This window comes from Ixodes scapularis, unplaced genomic scaffold, assembly GCF_016920785.2.
Source record: "Ixodes scapularis isolate PalLabHiFi unplaced genomic scaffold, ASM1692078v2 PGA_scaffold2__306_contigs__length_199485367, whole genome shotgun sequence".
Taxonomy (NCBI): domain Eukaryota; kingdom Metazoa; phylum Arthropoda; class Arachnida; order Ixodida; family Ixodidae; genus Ixodes; species Ixodes scapularis.
The window spans coordinates 8,334,244-8,356,991 of record NW_024609857.1 but is presented as its reverse complement, the minus strand read 5'-3'; the positions used below and the strand labels follow the sequence as shown (position 1 = coordinate 8,356,991).

The 22,748-nt window shown below is 48.6% G+C and overlaps 1 pseudogene; it reads right to left on the bottom strand.

Annotated features, from left to right (window-relative positions):
• Positions 1-14,681: 14,681 nt before the first annotated feature.
• Positions 14,682-15,275, bottom strand: LOC120849467 (annotated as a pseudogene).
• Between the last annotated feature and the right edge of the window lie 7,473 nt (positions 15,276-22,748).

Genomic DNA, 22,748 nt, shown 5'->3' with positions numbered 1-22,748 from the left:
TTCACGTCTCTTGGGGTTCGGGCAAGCCAGCGGGCACGGAGAGAGTAACTAAATATCAGTGCGTCATATTTTAACCGGACGACGCGGAAACCTCCTCCACCTGCGGGGGCGACCCGCGGTGCCGAAAGCGCGCGAAATGTGACGTCTTTGGTCCAGGGCTTACTACTGGTCAGAGCCGCTAAGGCTTCTTTTAAGTCGAAATACAAAATATAAGTGGCACGAACCGTTTCAATTATTTAGAAAAGTAGTTTTTGTTCAGTATTCTAGATCAGAAAAGAAACGAATGCAGTTTATAAAGTACGGAAACAAGAAATGACCCGTCGACATACCCGCCACCAAGCGGTGGAAAAGGCGGCGCATACTAGAAAGCTGTAGTGGGATCAGGCACCGACGATGCGGCGAACATAGAAAGGTCCCGGATGTACGCGGCGGCGCTGCGGTCGTATATGGGCTCGAGGAATCGACCGGTTTGGCCGTTTGGCTTGCGGTTTGACCTTTTGGCGGTATGGCGGCGCGAAGTGGCTCCCGTTCTGAACTGATCCTTACCACGTGTTTGCTGTCGTTTCTGGCCAATGAAGTGTCATGTCGAATTAGTGTTTAATCGTGCAGAAAATGCAATGCGAGCCGCCCTGGCTTCCCGCTTCATACAGCCTATCCAAAACATGCTTTAGTGGCGCCCTCTCGAGACGTCGACACGAGGTGCGGCAGCCGTGAACGCTCGCTGTGCTCACTACCCCTCCTCCAGTTCACGACCACTCACGCGACAAAGGACGTCATGAAGGAGGTTATTTTTTGCTTGTTTATGCAATTTTAATTCGCCTATTTTATTTTTAAATAACGCCAAATTCGAGAAAACAAAAGTTTCATGAAGTTACTACGTTCAGTACGCTCAGGTTCGGTGCAAATTATTAACCTGTAAAAAAAGTCCTTGTATTTGCAGCCTTTCGGCTGCAAATCAAATAGATCAAAGGTTACGGCAACCATTTCGTCCGACTGGTTTACAGAAAGCACGTTTCATCCAATAGAACTTTGCCTTCGCCGGTATCAGTTAAGCTTTCGCAACTTCCTGCTGCCACACCCCAAACCAAAAATAAGTAAAGTGATTTTTTTTTTGTAGAAACCTACTTTTGTTTTAAACCCCGTGCATTTCTATTTTTCTACCTCGGCATAAACTGTAGGTCGAAGAAGAAAAACTATTCGGAATCCAACTTTGCATATGTTATATTTTCCCCTCGCGACGAACTAGACTATTCGTATTTTGAGCGGCTTCCAAACTAAAATGAAAGGAGCACTTTTTTTTCTGCTTCCGTTAGTGGTTGAAAAAAAAGCTAAGATAAGAGAAAAAAATACCGCGTTAGCTAGACGACCGTCAATTTCATAACTTCTCTATTCTCGAGTTGAGTCCTTTCCCCGCTTTTGTCCCACTACACGGGTTCCTCGCCGACTTCTTTTGTTCCTATTGGTTGGAGGGCCCACCCAAACTGAATCGATCGCGTGTTCTACATTGACTTGCTTTCGCACTCATGACGCAAAATTTAATGAGCGGCCCTTTTGTCCTGCGCAATTCAACCCTCCTTTCTCGCGTTTAATAGGAATGAAGTCGTATAACGTAGATACGCAAAAAAGCGGTTATCAAAACGAAACGCGCGCTTTTCGGGTTAGCGGGTCGCCTTTTATGAAAGCGCGCAGGCTTTTGAAGGGAATTTATTTAGTTAGATATGGGGGGGGGGGGGGGGGGGGGGGTCCTTCGCTTTGTTTCTTCTTTATTTTTGTTAAGACCCGCGTACACACTCTAAAAATAGCCCGAGCGTCTGCTTTCCCGCACCACACTTGGAGGGCCAATCACCGCAACTTACGGAGGCAGCTCAGCGAATGACGATGCCGAAACATATATTTAGACCAAAAAACGCAGTCTGAGATGTGACATTAAACAATGCAAAACGTCACGCTTGCATTGCTTATAAACGCAGTCTGAGTTGTGACATTAAGCAATGCAAAACGTCACGCTTGCATTGCTTAATGTCATAACTCAGACTGCGTTTTTTGGTCTAACCATATGTTTTGGCATCGTCATTCGCTGAGCTGCCTCCGTAAGTTGCGGTGATTGGCTCTCAGAGTGTTGTGCGGGAAAGCAGACGCACGGTATTGTTTTTTAGAGTGCAGTAGTACAATTACGTACACCCAGGCAAAGAGTTCGTAACTCTACATCGAATGCGACCTCTGCTCGTTTCAGGGGCTTTTCCTTAAAGGCACGTTCACACACTCGCGACTTCTTAAGACCCAGTGCCTTGAGACCTCTTGAGATTTTTTGCAACTAGAGAACACACTGGCGCCACCTATGGGGTAACAGCGGAACACTTGGGGGACCCGTATATTTCCTTTTTTTTTATCGTTCTTTCTTTCTTGGCTAGAAAAACTTCTGTCAACGTTATAAACAATCATTTCTCTAAGCAGTACGTGCATCTGACCTCGCAAATACCGCCAAACCTTTGCTCTAGTAAAATACAGTTCAGCGGTCCCCGCATAGATGGAACGAGCGTGTCAGTGTCTTCTCTCGTCGTAGGAGATTTTAAGGGGTTTTAAGGCACTTGGTTCTAAAGGCACGCAAAGTTACGTTTGAGAGCGTTTGAGTGCGTTGCGTCGAGAAACGGAAGTGAGTCACCGGTCTTTAAGCCTTTGTGATGGCTTTCGACCGGCTCCGTTGTAGCGTAGCCGATCGGATGCCGTCACAAGAGGCCTAAATACCGGTCGCCTCGAAGTCGGCCGTAGTCGGACGCAAGCGTGTGAAGGGGCCTTAAGGAGTCGTAAGTGTGTAAATGTTGCAGTACCAAAATCAGTGCACTGTACGAGAGGCATTAGAGCAAGTCACTGAATAAACGTTCTGCTAAGCGACCTGACGACAACGTAGCTTAGAAAATGAGCCCATACGTTGGACGAGTTGCTTTAAGGGTGGAGTGTCGCTAACTCGTTGCATGACTGTATTTGCCTCAAGAATATTCCAACAAAACGGCGCTTTCTTACCTTCCAACTAACGCTTCGTAGAAACAAGCGTTGTGCTTCGAAAGGGGGTGTTCTAGCGTCCTCCCTAAAATTATTTCAACTAGCTGAGCTCTCTACAAATCTTTCTCAATTTTCTTGTACGAAGTTGTGGAAACCGTTGTAGAGAGCCGCATAGTTTCGAACCAGGCGGAATTCGCACAAAGAAAAACAAAACAAAACAAATATAATTTTTTTTTTCTAATAGGCGGGTTGTAAGCAACGCTACCCATCCATCTGCGAGTCTGTTTCTGTCTTGTGTGCCTGTGAGTGTGACTGTATATCTGCGCTGTTCCATCCAAGAATGAATTACCAAATAAGCATTCATCTAGTTGTCGGAATTGTTTCTGCGTTTCATCGCAAGCGTGAATGCTTCGCTGATTATGTAGTTGCTCTTCTTTTAAATTTACGTGCATCCAACCGACAGAAATATTTTGAAGAAGCCTCGTTGTTCGTCTAAAGTAAAAATGTTTCCTTATATATATATATATATTACAATGTAGCCAAAAAACATATTACGTTTTTGGAGCCACTGGCAGCTCTAATACTATGTATATTTATTTTGCACATAAACATTATACAAACAAGATTCATAACATTTCGATCCAAGTATCTTTTTCAAGAATTTCCGTAAGTACATAGTTTCGAGCGTCGTTCGCCCGCACATTGTAAGCGCCTCCGATGGAATTTGGGCTCAATATTACAATGCCTGGAGATCCCCAGCGTTGCGCCGTCTCGTTTAGTTTTCCTGCTGCCGGTATATGGTAAGGAAACTTTCTTTCCTCGTGTACCTTCCTTTTAACAATGGGGATTTTGTGCCGAAAGCGGCTTGCGCCGCTATTCTCCGGTTAATAACAAAGACATGTTTGGTCTTGAGCGTCTTTGTTACTTCGTAAACAAAGGAATCAATTTTGGAGCAGCGGATCGTTATACAAAGAATATTCTTATGTCGTCTTATTTATTTGTTTTATATTCCAGCACTGTTAAGCGTAACTTGACGACCCTCGTGCCCTTTACAAAGACAACATTGTTATTTACGTTGTTTTGTTCGCACTGTTTATCTTCTTTAAGTAAACAAAGCAATGCGTTGCCTAGATTTGATATAACTATATGTTTATGTAACTAGCTGATCACATAACCTACTTTTTTTGGTTAGATTAAAACGAACGAAAAAGTAAAACTTTTCAAATTTGCAATTGAACAAAGAAGCGAATTCACTCATAAAGGTCTGTTTTCACCAGTGCCAAACACGAAATTCTGCCCGCCAACATAAAACAAAAGTATCTTAATGGCTTCATAAAACAAGGCGCCACTTTTTATCCCCAAACAACACCTTTTTATGATTCTCTAGCTAAATAAAATGTTTATAGCAATGTGAGTCTGACGTATGAGCTGCTGCATTATTGTCCGTCGTCTTGGATGAACCTTCTGATAGCATTATGCTCTAAAGATCTGTTTGTCTCTTTTTTTAACCGGCACGACCGGAATCAAGAAAGTACAACACACGCAATACTTAACTCAAATCGCCACCAAATAAAAAAACGTTGTGATAAAAGTGAGTTTTATTATTGCGTTTACGAGCAAGTGCAGGCACTGTGCGTTTGCCTTGCGTGTACCACATTGCGTGTGGAGCACACAACGCTACCGCAAAACGCACAGCGCTTGCGTTTCCTCCTATTAGCGATATCTAAACTCTCTAAAGTTAGACAGGATACCTAGATGCGCTTTTCTGGTGTTGGTGTCTTCATTCAATTCCCAACTAAATATTAAAAAATACTCCTCGAAAGGTCCTTTCTATGCACAAAAAATAAACCGACTTATTGACGCAAACAAAAACAACAAACTGCCATGCCTTCAAGATATTCTTTATCTTTGTTGCTCTGTGTTGTTTTCGTGCTTTTGCTGTTGTATATGTCGTATTTTTCTAAAAGTCAAAATGCTTCGAGCCTCGTCTCAAACACCCGCATTTGTCAAATCCTTCAGCATCGCCTTCCCTGGCGCACTCTTGTCTACGTTCTCCGCCAGGTCCTAAATTTATATCCGGTGTCCCCGGTTTCAAGCTCCATTGTTCTGCCTTAGGGGGTGAATTACGTCGGCCCTGCGTAATAAAGGATGTCGATCGAGCCCATAGTTTTGAAAGGGTTTTCACGGTCCGTCATTGCTTCCCTTCCCCCAATAGTTCCGAGAAAACTATACCGCCTGCTCGGGCAGTACATTACGCCGGAGAAAAATAATACGGATATTGAATGAAGCCATCGAAGGAAGGAAGGAAGCTATAGTTTATTACGAGGCGTTCTCCGTGTATTATTTCAGACGCTGGAGTAGAAAGAGCCGGGGGGGAAGAGGATCTAACTTTCCGCATCCATAAGCTCCCTCGCGTGTAGGGTATAGTGATGGATATCTGCCCAAATACCTTCTATTATTGGAACTCCCCTCGGGGGTTCGTGTTCTCCGCAGGGTTGAGAGGGTCACGTGGTTCTCGGTAAAACGTTCTGGGAACTACTTTCGTTGGCTATTTTGAACCACTCGCGCTTTTCCGCGCTGTTGCTTCGCATCGCGTGTTGTTATCTTCCGGTGTCGCGCGCGTCTGTTTTGGGCGGAACAGAAAAGCAAGAGGATTGGCGAACGTGCAGAATTCCTCCCTGAGGGGATCACTCGCAGGTCGCGCGGGTGTTCGGGCGTTCCGCTTGGAAACAGGTTCAAACATGTCTCACTACTATGAATACCGCCGTTCCGCCTGAACAATGTTCATATAAGAGGGCTTTCTTATATTGTTTCTTCCGTTCCGCAACGCCCTCCGCCACCTGCAACAATATCCGGAACATCTGCAGTCGTGGTCAGCGGCGCCCATGCTCACTAGCGGTAGCGTCGTTGCGGAGAACGTAGCTGAGTAAAGAAAACGATCTACAAAAACTTTCTAATCTGAGTTGTCCATAATAGCGAGCCACAAACTTAACAACTTACCCAGTTTTGTCTCTGTAGAGGGTATCCACATTAAGTGGTTTCATGTTCTAACAAGACACGACTGCATTTGCCCAGTTAGACCCCTGAACGTCTGTCTATTTAGTGGAGGTACTTATATCATCTAAGCCCATATTACCGAGTCCTGACTGTAGTTGCGCTGGGTGCACAATTTACTGTGACAAATTGTCCAGATGACAGTCCACCTTTTTCAGACCTTTCTGGCAGTCCTCCCTCAATATTAAAGACATATCACTTTCCAGCTCCAGCCTCGAACCAGGAGATTTTCAGCGCGCGTCCCTGGTTTGGAGAGTGTACGTCAGTGTTGCCCGACTTCGCCAGGCTGTGGGTTTTCTCGTCAGTGGTCTGCGTCCGTCTGTGTAGGTGCAATGGCGGAGAATGGTGGCAGCCAAATTGTTGCGTTTTATTAATGTTTCTTGTGTTTTAAGGCAAATAGAATTTGTAGAGGTATTTTAGCAAGCTTTAGATTATCTTTGAGGACGAAAAAAAACCCGTAAAAGCTATTTTTGGTGAGTTCGTATGCGACGGAGCAAATGCAGCTGGACATGACAAAATACCCCGAGACTGCAATGAAAAAACGACACAAATATTGGCAAGTGTTGGCGCACTTGCATTCAGCAGCTAAATACTGACCTCTCTAGGTATTAGTAAGAACCAAGTTACTCCTAAAACAAATTAATTTATATAAACTTGAGTAGAGTATGTAACTTTCGAAAACAAGTCTGATTCAAAATGACTCTCGCGACGTCAATATTGCGCTAATAATTTCTTTTGTTAGTAATTCTTTTTTTTTTTGCTTGCGTATGTTATGTAGTTAAAACAGATGAGTTTGTCCCCTTGTCATCCATTTGTCTTCAATCACGTGTCTATATGAACGTCTTCGTCTTTTTTTTTTTCTTTTTTGGTTCAATGCCAACTTAAGGCACGCTTTCAAAGCTAAGCTTCGCCGCATCCCAACTTAATTGAAAGTAACCTATTGAAACTTTGAAGTCCACGACGTTCTCGTTAAGTGAAGTCCTTAGCTACGCCTCTGCCAGGTTTCCTACGGCTTTGGGAACCTAGACTTGCGGAAGGTTCGCCCCGCTCGGAGAATTGTTTCACGCACCCTAGGCGGGAAATCGGGCGGCATAATTAAGTTTCTTGAGAACGAGACGCATCAGGTGCGCGCCAGCCCGGTCTATAATTAGGTGTGCGTGTTTCCCAAGCGTGCAGGCGCGAGACGCCAATCTGCGCCGCGTTGTTCCGGAAAACTTGACGCACGAACGCAGAACACGTGCAGCCACACACGCTCGCGGGAGCACATGCATGTTTTCCTTTTTTTTTCTTTACTATTCTCGCGGTCGTCTTACTTACTGGTAAACGACAGGCTTAGGGCCATTTTAGGAGGTACTAAGGTAATATAGTGTTTACTTTTATAGAGTTTAAGGAAAACAGGCATTATGCCGCCAGTGTAACAAAACAATACACGGAAACACAAAGGTGTTTCATGCTAGCATCTGTATCGCTCCGTAAACAGAAGGCGGCTTAACCACATCCTCTTCAAGTTTCCCCGTTTAAAGTTTACTTATATGAGACAGTTTTATCACACCTCGTGCATCAGTGAGTGCATGCGTAAGTGCGCGCATCTGTGTTTGTGTGCGTATGTGTGCCTGCCTGCGCGTACGTGCGTGTGCGTGTGTGTGCGTGCGTGTGCGTGCGTGCGTGTATGCGCACGCGTGTGTGTGTGGGTCGGTGTATGTGTGTACGTGCGTGCGTACGTATAAGGCAGTGGTGGGAGGGGTTCAAGGGCGTGTGTGAGTGTGCGTGTTCTTTCAAATGAACTAAAAATTTCCTTTTATTTGGAAGGACTGATTTTACAACAGAATGTTTATAAAAACAGGAGAATCTTTTTTTTTTTTCATCTTGCGCCCTTTTGTTTGATTTAAAAAAAAAAAACGACATGCATTGTGTGGTCGCGATACAAGCTTTGTTGTGCGAAAGCTTTTGGGTTATGGAAGGAATCATTCACTGTTTCCATGTGGCCTTCAGAAAACACTTAGTTTTATTGCTGTAATCTTCTTTTTTTTCACCCGTGCGCCGAAATACTGATGGAGAAGACCAGACGAGAGGGACGTCAGAACGCCCAGTTCTGGTTCGAATGATTGGCGGCTAGGCCTGAAGCTACTACCCGCATTTGTCTCCACTCGTTGACGCGTTCATATGCGAGATCCAAACGCCAGACGCCGGCGTTTTCCACTCCAACCCGTTCGACGAGTGCATTAGAAACGAATGCAAATACATGTAGGTCTACCCACTAATCCTTCCAACCAGAGCTCGGTGTTCTGCCATCTCCTCCGCGCTCTCTTATTCTCTCCCTCAGTTTTTCGGCGCATACGAGACGACTGTCTGAGACTTCATCTGCTGCTGAGGTGTACGCCACACGCACAGGCACCTATCGCTTCAGAAGCAGTTTCCGGTACGCGACCTCTAGAGCAGTATAATTCTCCTAAAGCACAACATTGTTTCGAAGCTTTTTTTTTTTTTGCTTTTTTTGTTTAGTAAACACAATTTTAAGCGAAGCTGCAATATCTCTAGATATTTTCGAGCGAGCGATATCTCGCTTTATCATGTGCTTCGGTTTGCATGGACGGGCGGGAATACGTGTCAGAGAAACAGAAGCGAACCCCGCCTCCGCATCATGTCACGGTTACTCCGTTGAGACGCATAAGACTTAAATACAGTGCACTTTAAATTTGACTAGAATGAGACACTGAACTCACGAATGATGATAATGCAATGGAATGCAAAGGTGCTAGCAAGCTGGACAAGAATTAATAAAATAATCCCCGGAGGTAGAGAACAAGGGGGCCAAAGGACAAACACAAATCTCCAAACACAACTAGGTGACTGGTGCGCGAACGAAAAAATCCGTCTGGTCCGGGTATCGAACCAGGGACCTCTCCATTTCCAGTGGAGCGCTCTACCAGCTGAGCTAACCAGGAGTTAGACGTCAGTTCAGGAAACGAGTTTTATCAGCTGCCACCAGTCTAACACCAAGGGTGTTAGACTGGTGGCAGCTGATAAAACTCGTTTGCTCTACTGACGTCTAACTCCTGGAAATGGAGAGGTTCCTGGTTCGATGTCAGGACCAGGCGGAGTTTTTCGGTCGCGCGCCAGTCATCCAGCTGTGTCTGTAAATGTTTGTTTGTCGTTTGTCCCCCTTGTTCCCCTTCTTCGAGAATTATTTTCTTCACAAATGAATGTCCTTTTGTTTGGTTTATTTTTTTTAACAAAGAGCTCGGCGAGATTTTTACTTTGTATATTTCTAGTAATATAAGTGTTCAATGACTATCGAACCTGAACACCCATGTTGGTTCCTCACTGAGCACATTATAGTTCACTGATCGTGCGTACGTATATGAGTGCCGCCTAATAACTGAGCGAGAGAGATGAAAAATAATCGACAATTTTTCACACTACCGTGACAAAAGCTGTGATAACACGCAAAATACATGTTGTGTTGCTTCGCGGTAATATGGTACGACGCAGGTAGCGCAGTTCTTTGGGCCCAACATTTGATTGTCTTTGATCGAAAATTTAGGCCTTTAGAAAATTAGAAGCAGCCAAGGTGGAGCAAACTCGATTCTCTTTGGCCGGAGTCTGGGAATCTTGGCACAAATTCTCCAAAAGGGTGTCATAGTTAGGCTTTACTGTTAGTAGTTTGGCTATCATCTGGAATCTTTAGGCCTACATCGCCAAGCAAGTGCCATATTTTGGATTCATTGCTGGTGTTTTAATCATACGAGGCATCTTTGGCTCAAGTTTGGCACTTTGGCAATAATGTGCCGTGAGAAAAAAAAAGTCGTCACAAAAACGCGAAAAAAAAGAAAGAAAAAAGAGCACTCTGGCATTAAACAAAACCGGAGTAGGCCCAAGTTATGCCCTTATGAGCGTGTGCCAAGTTCGGCGTTTCTCTGGCGTGACACCTGCGGAGTGAATTATGCCTCGACGGGGCGAACATTGTCGTGCGTCTCCGAAAGAAAGCCATTTCACGGATAGCGCTCCAACGGGATTAAGTTGGCATCTCTTGCGATCTCACAACAGCCCAGCCTTGATTCTGTGCTTTGGCTTCCTGAAAGGTTTCCTCCAAAGCACGTGGTTGCTTTCTTCTTCCAGCTACACGGCCTGGCACAGATTAGACACGAGGGCTAAACACGGTGAAAGATACGCATTGATGAGGACACACGGCCCGGCGAAATGCTGCGTCGCGATCGGCCAGATAATGTCATATGCGGGTAGAAACAGGGAAAGAAAACAGGCCGCCAGATTGCCGAGCGTTCGAATGTCAAGCGCCGGCGTCCCGTGGTCGGCGTCCGCGTTCGAACGCGTTCAAACACTGCCTCATTCAATATCCTTGCACAAGCGTGCACCGGTGCAGAAAAGTGTAGCGCGGTGCACAAAAGAGCGGGGCATTGTACTTCCGGATGTGTTTGTACGTAGGTTGCACTCCTAAATTGAAAACGGCGGTGTGCACCGAGTGCAGCCAGCTGGTGCAGGAGATGCACACCGCCGTATTTGGTTTACGAGTTCTGCCTATCTGAAAACCTAACCGGAAATACACCACACCGCCTCACAACAGCCCAGCGGCCCTATGCTACACGGCGGGACCAAGCGCGACAGGGAGTCCGGGACATCGCGGCCGTCTGCGATTGGTCAGTGGCACGCCGCTGACCAATCGCAGACGGCCGCGATGTCCCGGACTCCCCGTCGCGCTTGGTCCCGCCGTGCATAGCACAGGGCCACAGGATTTTGGAGAGAGAAAGGCCGCTAGCTTATCATCTACCCTCTAACCATTTGAACCCGAACCCGGTGCTCTGACGTCCTCGCGCGCTCTCATTTCCTCTCCTTCAGTTTCTACCGGCATTGTTGCTCGCCCGAGGTGACTTAAGGCCCATAGGCACATTTGCGTTTGAGCGCGGTGCGTTGCGTAGCGGCAAGCCGTAGTTACGGACGCTACGCAAGCGTTGCGTAGCGGTTCTGTAGCTACGAACGCGTTGCGTTGCGAAGAGTGCTTGCGCCCAGCTTGTACATAACAGCTGTGTAGACGCACATTCAATCGCAGTCAAGAGCCAATAAGAACGCGCTATCGTCGCTAGCGGCTCACCAATAGTAAGCGAAATCCACGGAAACATCATGACGCCCGGCGACAGTGTCGAAGCGGTCGATCTTGGGACAATTCCGTTGGTTTCCTTGATATTCTGTCGAGCTTGAAGCATCGCAGCATCGAAAAAAGCAGTCCCCACCGCTCCCCAAAACGAAAGACCAAGTTGTGCGAACGGAGAACCGAATACGCTTCGCCAACTGGCGCCAGCGAACACGTGACCATCCTCTCATCTCTCGGCTTTTGATAGCTCGAACGCACCGGAAAGTTGAGCGAGTCTCTACTCTCTTGCGTACCGAGCATTGCTCTCGGAAAATGGTCATTCCCAACTCCCAGCCAATCCTGTCTCGATACAAATTAATTGTTCACAGGCCCAAGACTTGTCTTATCCCACCACGAGGAGACGTTCGGAAGTGTGTCTGTGTGTGTGTGTGTGTGTGTGGGGGGGGGGGGGGGGGGAGAGACCTTGCAGACGATTCTTTGTCCCGCTGACGTCAACGTCCCAAACTTGTAAACACCGGCGCCCGTCATCTTCGAACCGAAGAATAGGGACGTCTGGAGCTATGTGGCAATCCTCCGTTGAATGGCGCATCGTCCCTTTGTACGAGGGTACGTTGGCGGCATTATGGCGCCCCACGGCTTTGCTTTCGGGCAAAGCTCTGCGGAACCACTCGGCGACGACGCTCAAGGCCGTGCACCTGTGGCGGTCGGACTGGGCGGGCGAAAATTGTCCCCTGGGGCCTTTCACAACCGTGCTCGAATTCAGGCGAGATTGTGAAACGGAAAGTCGTGGCGAGCTTCATCGGATCGCGCGCGAGCAACACAGTTGGGCAAACCGATTGAACGGCTGCACTAATGACGGTCGTACCCGCGTGCCCCTACATCCCTACGCCGCGTTAGATCAATTCTGTCTAGATTGTTTATAGGTAGCTGATGAATACTCCGAACTTTCTCGTCGCAAGATCGTCATTTGTGGAAGTTATTGGTGACGACAAAGTGACGTTTCACAACTTTGGGAAGGAGTTATTTGAGTAAATTCTGCTTTATCAGTGGAAATAAGAACGATATAAGACTGTCAACTTCGGAGGTGTTGATTTTAGAACGCAATTACCCCAAGCTTGCTTCGTGTTTTATAGACCATCAAATACGTTGGACGCAGCTGATAATCTTTGTCGTGACGTCACACGTATGAACCACTGTCGTCTCAGCGCACTCTCTCGTTTTTCTCTTGTTCGGCGCCCAGGGAGTGGTAGAGACTTTTCGCCCCTTCAATAAAAAAACGTCACGAAGATAAACTGATCTGCGAGTTTGTGAGAAATTAAAACTTTGCGGCAATCTTTCAGCACGAAGATTCTTTGTATTTGACGAGTTTAGTGTCCCAAAACAGTTCACCCGTTGGGGGATTCAAATCACGGTCGAGATGCCCAAAATCTGACGGAGGCTTAATGCGGTTTGGACTCTATGCAACTATGATATCTGTAGAGTGTTAGAAATTTCCATGTGATACAGATCACGGATCACCCGGGGAATCTAAATCATATCACGGATCACCGTATCACGGATCATATGCACCACGACCTACTGTAATCAAAACCTGCTCAAAGTGCCTCGCTTTGCCGTTGAGAGCGCTCGACATGGGCTTTTCTTAAAGGGGCGATGCAACGATTTTTGTATTTTGCGCAAATACCACTTAGAACGGATCCCTGACGTTAATGACATGTGAAATACCCGTTCGCTATTTCACCATACGCAATCGAAGTCGCAGAAAAAAAAAATAAAGAAAAGCGAGGAGAGTTCACCCCCTCAACTCACAGCCAGAACAAGCGGCCACGTGATCTGGAGCCGATTATATGCCGCCAATGTTGATCATAGCCATGCGCTGGGGTTGGTAAGGCACAGGACACGCGCTCAGTTCCAGACATTCTTAGGGTTCGGCTGTTGTCGTCATTGCAGCGATTGCACACAGGACACTACCCGAATGCGTCTCAAGCTATCGTTAATCACGAGCCCAAATCGAGTGTCCACGCCATGCTCGGGTCCAGTCTATGAGCCGCATTCAAATATCGTCACTGGGCGGTACTGCTACCGCCAAGCTACGTCATCAGGTTTTGCGAAAAAGAAATTGAACGAAAACACTCGGTTTTGTCTTCGAAATTACAGCGCAACAAAGGAGTTTCTTCGTCAGTGGTGTTGCGTGCGAGCATCCATGAGTCACACTAGTGCCAGTAAGCTCGTGTAAAGCAAAAACCATTCCAATTGAATATCGTTGCACCGCCCCTTTAAGTCCCCTTTATAAAGCTGTTTTTTACAAGTACCGCCAACCATTGTTGTGGAAACGCGCGAGACACGTGTCACGAGCCGGTGCTTCGTCGCCATTCGCTTGCAAGGGCCGCTCATCTCAGTGCTGCTCCATAATTTGCTTTCAAGGACCGCTCAAGACACGGGCCTCGTGCACTCGCGGATTTGACGCTACTTGCGAGACAAACGCAAACACATCGAGGTGCTTTAGCTTTTCTGTGACGTGAATGTAATGTCCCTCTCTCCTGGGAACATTGGTGTCATTCATTGTTGTAGAAATGCTCGAGGCACGTGCCGCGCGCCCCTTCTGGGAAGAACATGGCATCTGAAATCTAGCTCACTGCTGCGCTGTGCCGCCTTTATTTTCCCAAGGGCTTCACGTCGCGGGTACCTCGTGCGCCGACGCACCTTGCGCCACTTTTAAAACATGAAGGGGTTTAACCTGAATGCAGTTCACAGGCTTTCTAGCGGGCGGTCCGCACAACAGGCGGCTGTTTATATCTGATTACCAGCGTTGCTGATTACTTTTTTTTGCGAACACCTACCGTAGCTTGGCGCTAGCAGGCTGCAGTAGCACAGCAGCAAGATGCATTGTTCTCATGCTTGCTTAGATTGAACGAGCGCATTTCTCAAACTCGGAACCATGCGTCTTTGTTTTTATTAGCTTTGAGTGTTTTTGTGCCAGAGAAGCTATTAAACAGTTTTAGAATAAAGAATCCCAACGTTTCGTGCCCCCAAGCAGTTTGGGGTGTCGCACTGCGCAGGCGCAGACCTTCTGCGCAAGCGCATTGCCACTCCACAAAGCGAGGGGACCCCCTGTTCAAATATTTCCTGAGGACACCACATCATTATCAAAACAAGGCGCGTTCTCGGATTCTATTCAATTTTTCAATTCAATTTTGTTTCCAACACAATGTTGGGGGTCCCCGGCGAAAAAGCTGTCGTTGACAGCTTGAGAGTGCCTGGGGGCCCATGCAGACAGCAACATATTGTGAAAAAGTACAAAACATTTGACGCGTAACAATATGAGTACACATAAACACCGTGTGAACTTATACAATTCTATATGGTACATGTCAAACACTATATAAAAATTATCAACCGTTGATGGAATTATAAATGACACAGATCAAATTTTCCCACGTGGCTTGTTTTCTAACAAAAATTACAATAAAGGCTTGAACACCAAAACTTTCCCATATACAAGATAAAGACTAATGCGTTATCATCTATTGTTTACAAAAATAATTCTCGCATTTTTACTAGTAAATGTATCAAAGTAAATATTTTCTTCTAGATACTTGTTTAAAATAAAAGGGTAAGTTATGTGTCAGCGACTGCGAGAAGTATTCAGTGCGCCGGCGCGGCACTAACCACCTGTCACAGCTGTGGGTGCGAGGGTCACTTATTTGTTTCGATAAGACAGATGCCCTTTTTAAAAATGATCTGAAACTTTCATTTTACAAGAACAAAGAATGCAATAAACGAAATTCATAAATATTTTTTACGCTTATTATACCGTAATGAGTGTTCAGTTGTGCGGTTGAGTGTAATCGTGGCACATTAGCAATATATCGAATCGCTTTTTTTTTTTTTGAAGAACAAGGATGGTGTGTACGTTTCCTGCTGTAGTCGTGCCCCATACGAGCCTGCAGTAATTTATGTGTGAAGTGAATAGGGAATGATAAATATGAAGTTTTGCGTTATATGGAAGGATGTGTTGACATCGTGACAAGGCTCCCGTTGCCGATGATAAGGACTTAGCTAAAGCTTCAATGTGATCTGTCCATGTCATATTAGCAGAAAATGTAACGCCAAGGATTCTCTGTTTGTTAACTATTTCAATAGAAGTGTCACCGAGTAATAAATTGTGTATTATTTGTGTCTGCATCGTCCATAGATAGCCACTGCGCTGGCTCGTTCATATATCGTCCATAGATAGCAACTGCGCTGGCCAGCCGGCGCCTCTCTACTTCGTTCACACACTTAAGCTGAGACTAGAAGCTCCGCCTTCAGCGCGAGCGCGCTGGCTTCCGCAGTGCTTTGTTTGCGCATGCCTGCGCGTTCACACTTTTTTTAGAGGGCACGAAGCTCGCGCTGAAGGCGGAGCTTCTGAGCAGAGTGACGAATCTGTCACACGCCCACTTACGATTTCGACTAGATCCCACGAGGGCCTCGAGGAGAACAGGTCGAGACTAGGGTGCCTCGATGTCCTTCTGTTTAGGGTGATGCCATCGTTTGTAGTACCCGATGCCAACAACACGTGGTCGCAGGGAAAATAGAAAGAAATCGCGGAAAACAAAAGGTCGCCGCAGCCCAGTTATACTTAGGGTGCCTTCATGTGCGCTTTGCTTAGGGTGGTGGCATCTCGCCATTTTGTCCCACACGTTTATTTTTATTTTTTGTTCAGAAACGCGTGAAAGAGCGCGTTCCTGCACGCGTTTGCGGCGCTGACTGTGCTATGGCAACATTTTGTTTTCGTCGATTTCTTTGTATTTTCCCAGTGACCGCGTGCTGTCGGCATCAGGTACTATAAAGGTTGGCATCACCCTTAACAGAAGGACATTAATACCCCTGTTACACGGGCACATTTAACTGCGGTTACGCTAAGCCACGGATAGCGCACAATACTTGCCGACAACATTCTGCGGCTATGCAGTCAAAGCTATGGGCGAACGTGCGCTTGAGCATCTTGAGCATCTATCGAAGCAGTGCGCGCGCGCTCTTCACCTCTTCTGAAATAGCTGTCAGAGAGAATAGTGTGGTATCTGTGGTGCCGCGCAACAGCAGTTAAGCTGAGTTAACCGCGGTTAAGTGTGCCCGTGTAACAGGGGTATAAGGCACCCTAGTTATACTTTGTCTCACCCTAGCATGGCTTGTGCTAGCACGAGCGGCCAACCTTGACTGCCTTGACTAGAGCACTTGCTGCATGAGCGCCCGTGCAGCCGCCGCGGCTTCATTCAAAGCGACTAGCTCGTGCTTTTAGCATTTTTGGCTAACAATAGTCCATACTAAGGTGAGGTGAAGTATAGCGACACGAGCGCGTGCACGCTTTTTACGCGCTTCAGAGCAAAACAAATATTAAAAAAAGCTTTCGGAACAAAATGGTCAGATATCATCACCCTAAGCAAAGAGTACATGAAGTCACCCTAGTCAGGACTAAACCCAGGATCCAGTGACTTTAGTCAGGACCAGATATCGACGCCGCGCCTTGCGCGCATTCTATTGATATGCGGATACCCTAGCAAACAAAAATACCTTTGCGTGGCGCCGCGCAGTCATAGCGTGACAAAACGCTGCGGCCGTGGCCTGTACTACAAGGCACGCCCTGGCACACTCTTCTGTGGCCAGGTCAAGATTACACTAGGTCGTGGTCTGAGCGGCGCCGCCTCGCGGCGGAGCAAATGTGTCGACGGTGCGCTGTAATTTTCGACAAACGCCGTCAGATGGCACAGCATGACAGGAGCCCGAGGAACCGTCCTCATTCAACCACACGTTTTCAAGGCCGCGAGGTGCGCGGAGCTTTCACGCGAAAGTGCACTCACCGGGAGATACGCGAAGCCTTTCTGTCCTTATTCCGGCATTTCTTTCCTCTTTCACCCTGATACAAAATACCGATCACTCCTTCACCGCCTTACTTGTTTGGCGCGTAAAATCCGGCAATTCTTTTTATATGTTGTTTCACCACCGAACACGTTATAAATCGCATCTTACTTGGCACACGCGGCGATGGGCTTCTAAACATTCTGTTCCAACAAAAATCAAACCAGCATACTCCACTCATTCGAGCCCCCTTGGATTCATTCGTGTGGCATACGACGTACGAAACTCATTTCTCGAGTATTCTTTTGATCGGAACTTTTTCATCCCAATCTCTCACATACTTTACTTCCTGGGGCTTTTCTGCTAGCATTCCGTAGCATCCCTCTGGATCCCGCGGAGTGAAAAATTGATGCGCGTGTCAGCCACTGCTTCTCGGGTTTTTCGCGTTCGTTCTGAACGAGGGAGGCTGGAACACGACGGAGACTGATAGCGTTGACCCCGACAGGCACGCTCCCCAGATTTCGGAACACGCAGAAGATGCGCCCGACGGGGATAAATTAATCATCGTGCAAAGCCGAGGCGTCGCTCGTGGCTTTCCCTGTTTTGGCAGCGGCTGTAACTGGGCCAGCTTCCAAGTTTCATAGAAATCCGACCATAGTTTAAATAATTGATCGAGTTTCACTTATTTCCCTCTTTTTAAAGAATCGCAAAATGCTTCCTTTTGGGTGTCAGATCGAGGGTGGTGTACCAAGTGCTGGGTCAAACTTCCAGCTTTGTTTGGGCGTCACGTTTGAAAGTATCGTCTTGCTTGAGGAATTGCTCCGTCTTGAGACAGAGGCAAAGCAGTCTAGAAGTTGTCGAATCTAAGCTTTCTAGTTTATTGTATTCTTTACAGCGAAGCTGTTTATGGCTAGGGTTCCGTGGATTTTTCATGTGCGTGACCAAAAACCCTACGCTTGCCCCGCACCCACGCGCCGACCGTGTCGGCGTCTGCAGCAGGAACAGCTCTAAAACACAAGCCCAAAACCACAGCCTCCTGTATATTGACAAAGTCTGGCAGATTGCCACGAGATGCGGCCGCCGAAATGGAAATTGTGGTGCAGCAGACAGCGGATGAGAGGAGAGCCAAGTGACTGGCACCACGCTGCGGCGAGACGCAGAAACGCAGTGTGTCGCCGCTGCAGCGAAGCGCTGCGACGACACGCGAGGACCCGAAAGTGTGATTCGGGTCCTCATCGCTGCAAAGGTTGTGCGCTGACGTCCAGGTTCCTCAGGAAAGAGGGGCGATGGGTTCCCCCAGAAATGACTTTTTGATGCTCTATGCTACCAGATCCTCGCGCTCCAAATCTGCGACCAGTCACTCTGTTGCTCCGTCGTCGAACTGCCAGGCTTTGTGAGTATAGAGGAGGCTATGCTACAACAAATGGCATCTTGCACCCGCGTGCGTAATGCTTTATTTTGGTTCTCTACTTCGAATATTTTATACGCGTACGGCGCGCGCGTACGGCGCGTGGAACAATATCGCACCGCCCTCTCTTTGTCGTCGTTCCAAGCGCTTGCGTGTCTAGTTTCCTTTCCTTCCGCTCTCCCGGGGTGACGGTCCCGTCGCGCGTGTCTAGTGTCCTCCGGCTCCTCGGGGCGGCGATAGTCGTCCACGTGAATGTACATAAAAAAACCAGAAAGAAAAGTTGCCGTTCTCCATTTTCAATTTCCCTTCTCTTCTCTCGCCGTAAAGGGGAGGCCGCGTATTGGCAAGTCCAGCGACATCGACGCCGCGCAGCGGCAACGCCGAGAAGCTCAAGAGAGGAGGTACTTTCGACTCTGTCGTCTGCTATCGCTGCTTGGTTCTCTTAGGCAGCATAGAAATAAACATCGTTTCTAGTAATTATGCTTATGCTCCCGCACGTCATTCCTACGTTCTGACTATACACTGCTTCACCTTATGTTGTACCGCAGCGAAGGTTAGAAGCGCGAGCTCATAGCGTTGGCAGCTGCCCTTGGTGCACGAGAGCTTGTGCCGCCGAGAAGTGTTCTAGAGCAAGGATCTCGCGCTTGTAGCCTTTCCTGCGGTACAACACAAGGTGAAACAGAGTATAGAAGAACGTTTTTAGCGCCGAAAAATCGTCTTGCTTTTATATGTAACACCACTGTTACGCTACAGTACAAGAAATTTATGGTGATCCGCGTGCTAAACGACGAAGACGACCTCCTTTCGTCCGCCATTTTGCCTGACCAGCGCGCCCCCTATAGGTCGCTGGAGTCGCGAATAGTCCGGACTCCCGAAGAGCAGCGCCCCTACGAAAAGCAACGGCGGGAACGGCAACGAGAATGTCAGCGGCGGCGGCGGGCGGCACGTGTGTGTGCGTACTCAACGCCACGCCACGACGACAGGGACACTCGCGTTCGGACATACTCTCTGACGGAACTTCTACGACCGAAAGCTAGGATCGCGACATCCGACAGCACGGTGCACGCCAGTTCGTGCGACGCAATTTGTCGCTACTTCAGGACCGCTTTCGACGCGTGGGCGGCATATCTCGCAGAACAGTCAACACCACCTAGAAGAATCGAATACGTCGTAAAGCCTCCCCTACCATGCACGTGACGGCATCACACTCGGCTGGCTCTAGCTGAACGATAGGGCCCGAGCCCGACGCATTGATTGCGCATGAGGGTCAGTCAAACGCCGAGGCAGCGCTCATGTCCAATCTGCGTCTGCGCTCGATCTCGTCGTGATGACGTCAAAATGTTAGGGCACGCGGGGTTTGATTATTTTATGTGGTGTCGAAGTAGCGTGTTTTCTGTAAACTGTTAAATTGGCGGAGCCTGTGTGCTTGGAGCAAATCTGCGAGTTCCCCCTTTCCCGTTATCAGACTCAACATACTCATGGACACGCACACACGTGCGAAGGGTAGACCGATCTTACTAAGCGTTCCACGCATGCGTGACGCCACCATGACTGTAGTGCCATAGCCTCCTATATACTGACAAAGCCTGGTAGATCACTACGACAGGCGGCCGCCGATATAGAAAAAGTGGAGCGGCCGCTCCCCTTTTTGGAAAAATAGAAAAGGTGAAAGGGGGGGGGGGGGGGGGAGCTACGTGACTTATGCCCCGCTGCGGCGAGACGCTGAAACACACTTCTCCCGAGCGAACAAGTCTGTTTCGGGTCCTCGCCGCTGCAAAAGCTGTGCGCTGACGTCCAGGTTCCCCGAAAAATGGCTTTTTGATGTTCTGTGCTACCAGATCCCCGCGCTCCAAATCTGCCACCGGACACTCTATGGCTCCGTCGTCGAACTGCCAGGCTTTGTGAGTATAGAGGAGGCTATGGTAGTTCGTAGGAGGCGTGCGCCAGTTCAGGAGACCGCTCGTGGCACCCCGTGTTCCTCTCGCGCAGACACTCAAGGCTCTGTTATACTCCGACGTAACGCGTGCGCGCGTGCGAGCGCGTCACAGCGACGTCGCGTCGGCGAAAACCCGACGCTCTATACTCCGGCGTCGTGGCGTAACCGACGCGACCGGCGGCGTTCGACGCAGCCTGACCGCCTCGACGCCAAAATGGAGCATGCCGTATTCCGCGCCGGCCGCGCCAGCGACGCCGGACCAGGATGCATCACGCGCTGGCTCCCGGCAGCCCTCGCGCCGGAAGCGCGGCGACTACGAGCAATAGCAGACGACGGGAGCACCACTCCGTGTGGCGTCATGTTTGAAAAATCGGACTCGGTCGTCGAGAAGCTCATCGAGGGAATTCGTCCTCACCCGTGTGTCTACGTCACGAGGAAGCTTGAGTACCGTAGACCGGGCGCTTGTCAAAGATGTACTGTATGTACATTGACCGCCTACGCTTACGGCGCAGATGGTGCATAAACAGTGCAAGCGCTAGTTTTCGTCGTGCGAGGTACGTCCACGCCATCGCTCGAACTTGGCGCTCAAGAAGCACGAGAGTTTTCGTCTGCCATTCGAAACGAAAAGGAACCGGAAGTGGCGCACTCTCGCAGGAATAGTACCCTCGTAGTCACATTCTGCGCATGCGCCGCGCCGGCGGCCCACCGACGCGCGCCGCGGGAGCCGCCAGGGCCGCCGGAGTATAGAGAGGGCGAATTTTTGACGCGCCCGGCGTGACTGACGTGACGTAGCCGACTTCGGCCAGCGTTCGCTTGCGCGCGCGTTACGTCGGAGTATAACAGAGCCTTTAGTGTGGTTGTCGCGCGCGCAGAAAGACTGTCCCCACGATGCATGGCGGGAGCGGTGGCGTAATGAAACCGGATGTGAGGTCGGCCTATTAGGCAGTATGTGCAACAAAACGGCCAGCCTATTTATAATTCACAACTAATCGGTATAAAAGCAAAAACACTAAGAAAACAGGCACATTTTACCAAGTTTCGTAGTTTCTGCGCCTAAGGGATACGTGGCGTGCACGTGACATCATGGCCCCTTACTGGTGGACATTCTGGGTAGTACTCCCCCTCGTTCTTGCCGAGAAAAAAAAAACGGTGGTGCAAAATGCACGCTGCAGAACCGATGTATATGAATAATTACGCGTTTAAAAGTAGTCGGCTCTGCTTCTCAGGCGTTGTCGTATCCGTGCCATCATTAATCTGCATTAGTTTCATTTCTTTTTTTTCTTTTTTTCTTTTTTGCTTTTATTAATAACATGAATTTATTACGATCATCCTCGGTTCTCGATGCGTAGAGCCGGTCCTCGGCTACCCTGACCCTACCCGTTTCAGCTTCCCATGGAGCGCAGTTGGTGCTACCAGCCGTCCCAGCCCAACCAGCGCTTCGAACGTTTATCACGTGACGAGACACCTCACGCGTCGCTGCGCGCCTCTCGAAGGTCACGCGACATTCGCACGGCATCGGATTGGCTTCGATGGCTCGTCGCGTCCTCTGCGGTTCGTCGTAAGGTGAAGCGGAGTTCGGCCTCACCCGAGGGAAAGGCGTCGCGACGGTGCAAGCCCGCGAGAGCGTGCCGCGTGAAAATAATTTTCGAGGATTTCTCCGGAAGGGCCGGCCCGTGGTTTATTAGTCCCGTAGGAATTCCCGGCACGCGAGGTTTTTCTCGTAAATCATATTCCACGGCACAGGGCCGCAGTAAGGTGTCTACATTTCATAGTTGTTTCCAGCCGCTCGATCGGCGTCACGTGATTTATGGACCGCGTTCCGCAGCAATGTGGAGCGCAAGTTCGTCTGCTTCTTTTGCAGGGGTTATGGTGACGTCAGACCGCCGAGCTCCGATTTGTTCTGAATGAAAGATAGTGGGTAGACCTCGAGGCAGCTAGCATTAAGGTCTACCCACTATCTTTCAGTCAGAGCCAATCAGAGCTCGGCGTTTTTCTGACGTCATCACAACCCCCTGCAAAAGAAGCAGACGACTTGCTCTGCGCACTGCCCGGGGCAGGGAATAGAAGGCGCCTCGGTCGATGGCTAGTCCGCGCACCTGGTGGCCAAAAGGGGCAACTTTGGGAAGGCCTAGCCACCGAGCGATTGGACACGAGCACTGCGTTACAGTTCGGAAAGGAGCTCGAACATTCGAGCTCGAGATCGGGTCCAACGATTGCGGCTGCGGGTCGTCTCAAGTTGCCAGAACTCCCCGTAAGGTGGCGCCACCTCTCAAACCAAACTTTGTGGCCCGGTAGGCATAGCTGTCACTTTGGTAGCTGCGAATACTAGCAGCCATATAAAATATTACTAAAACAATTTGTTTTTTCGTTGAGCACCCAAAATGTGTTTTCGTTCAGATTACTTG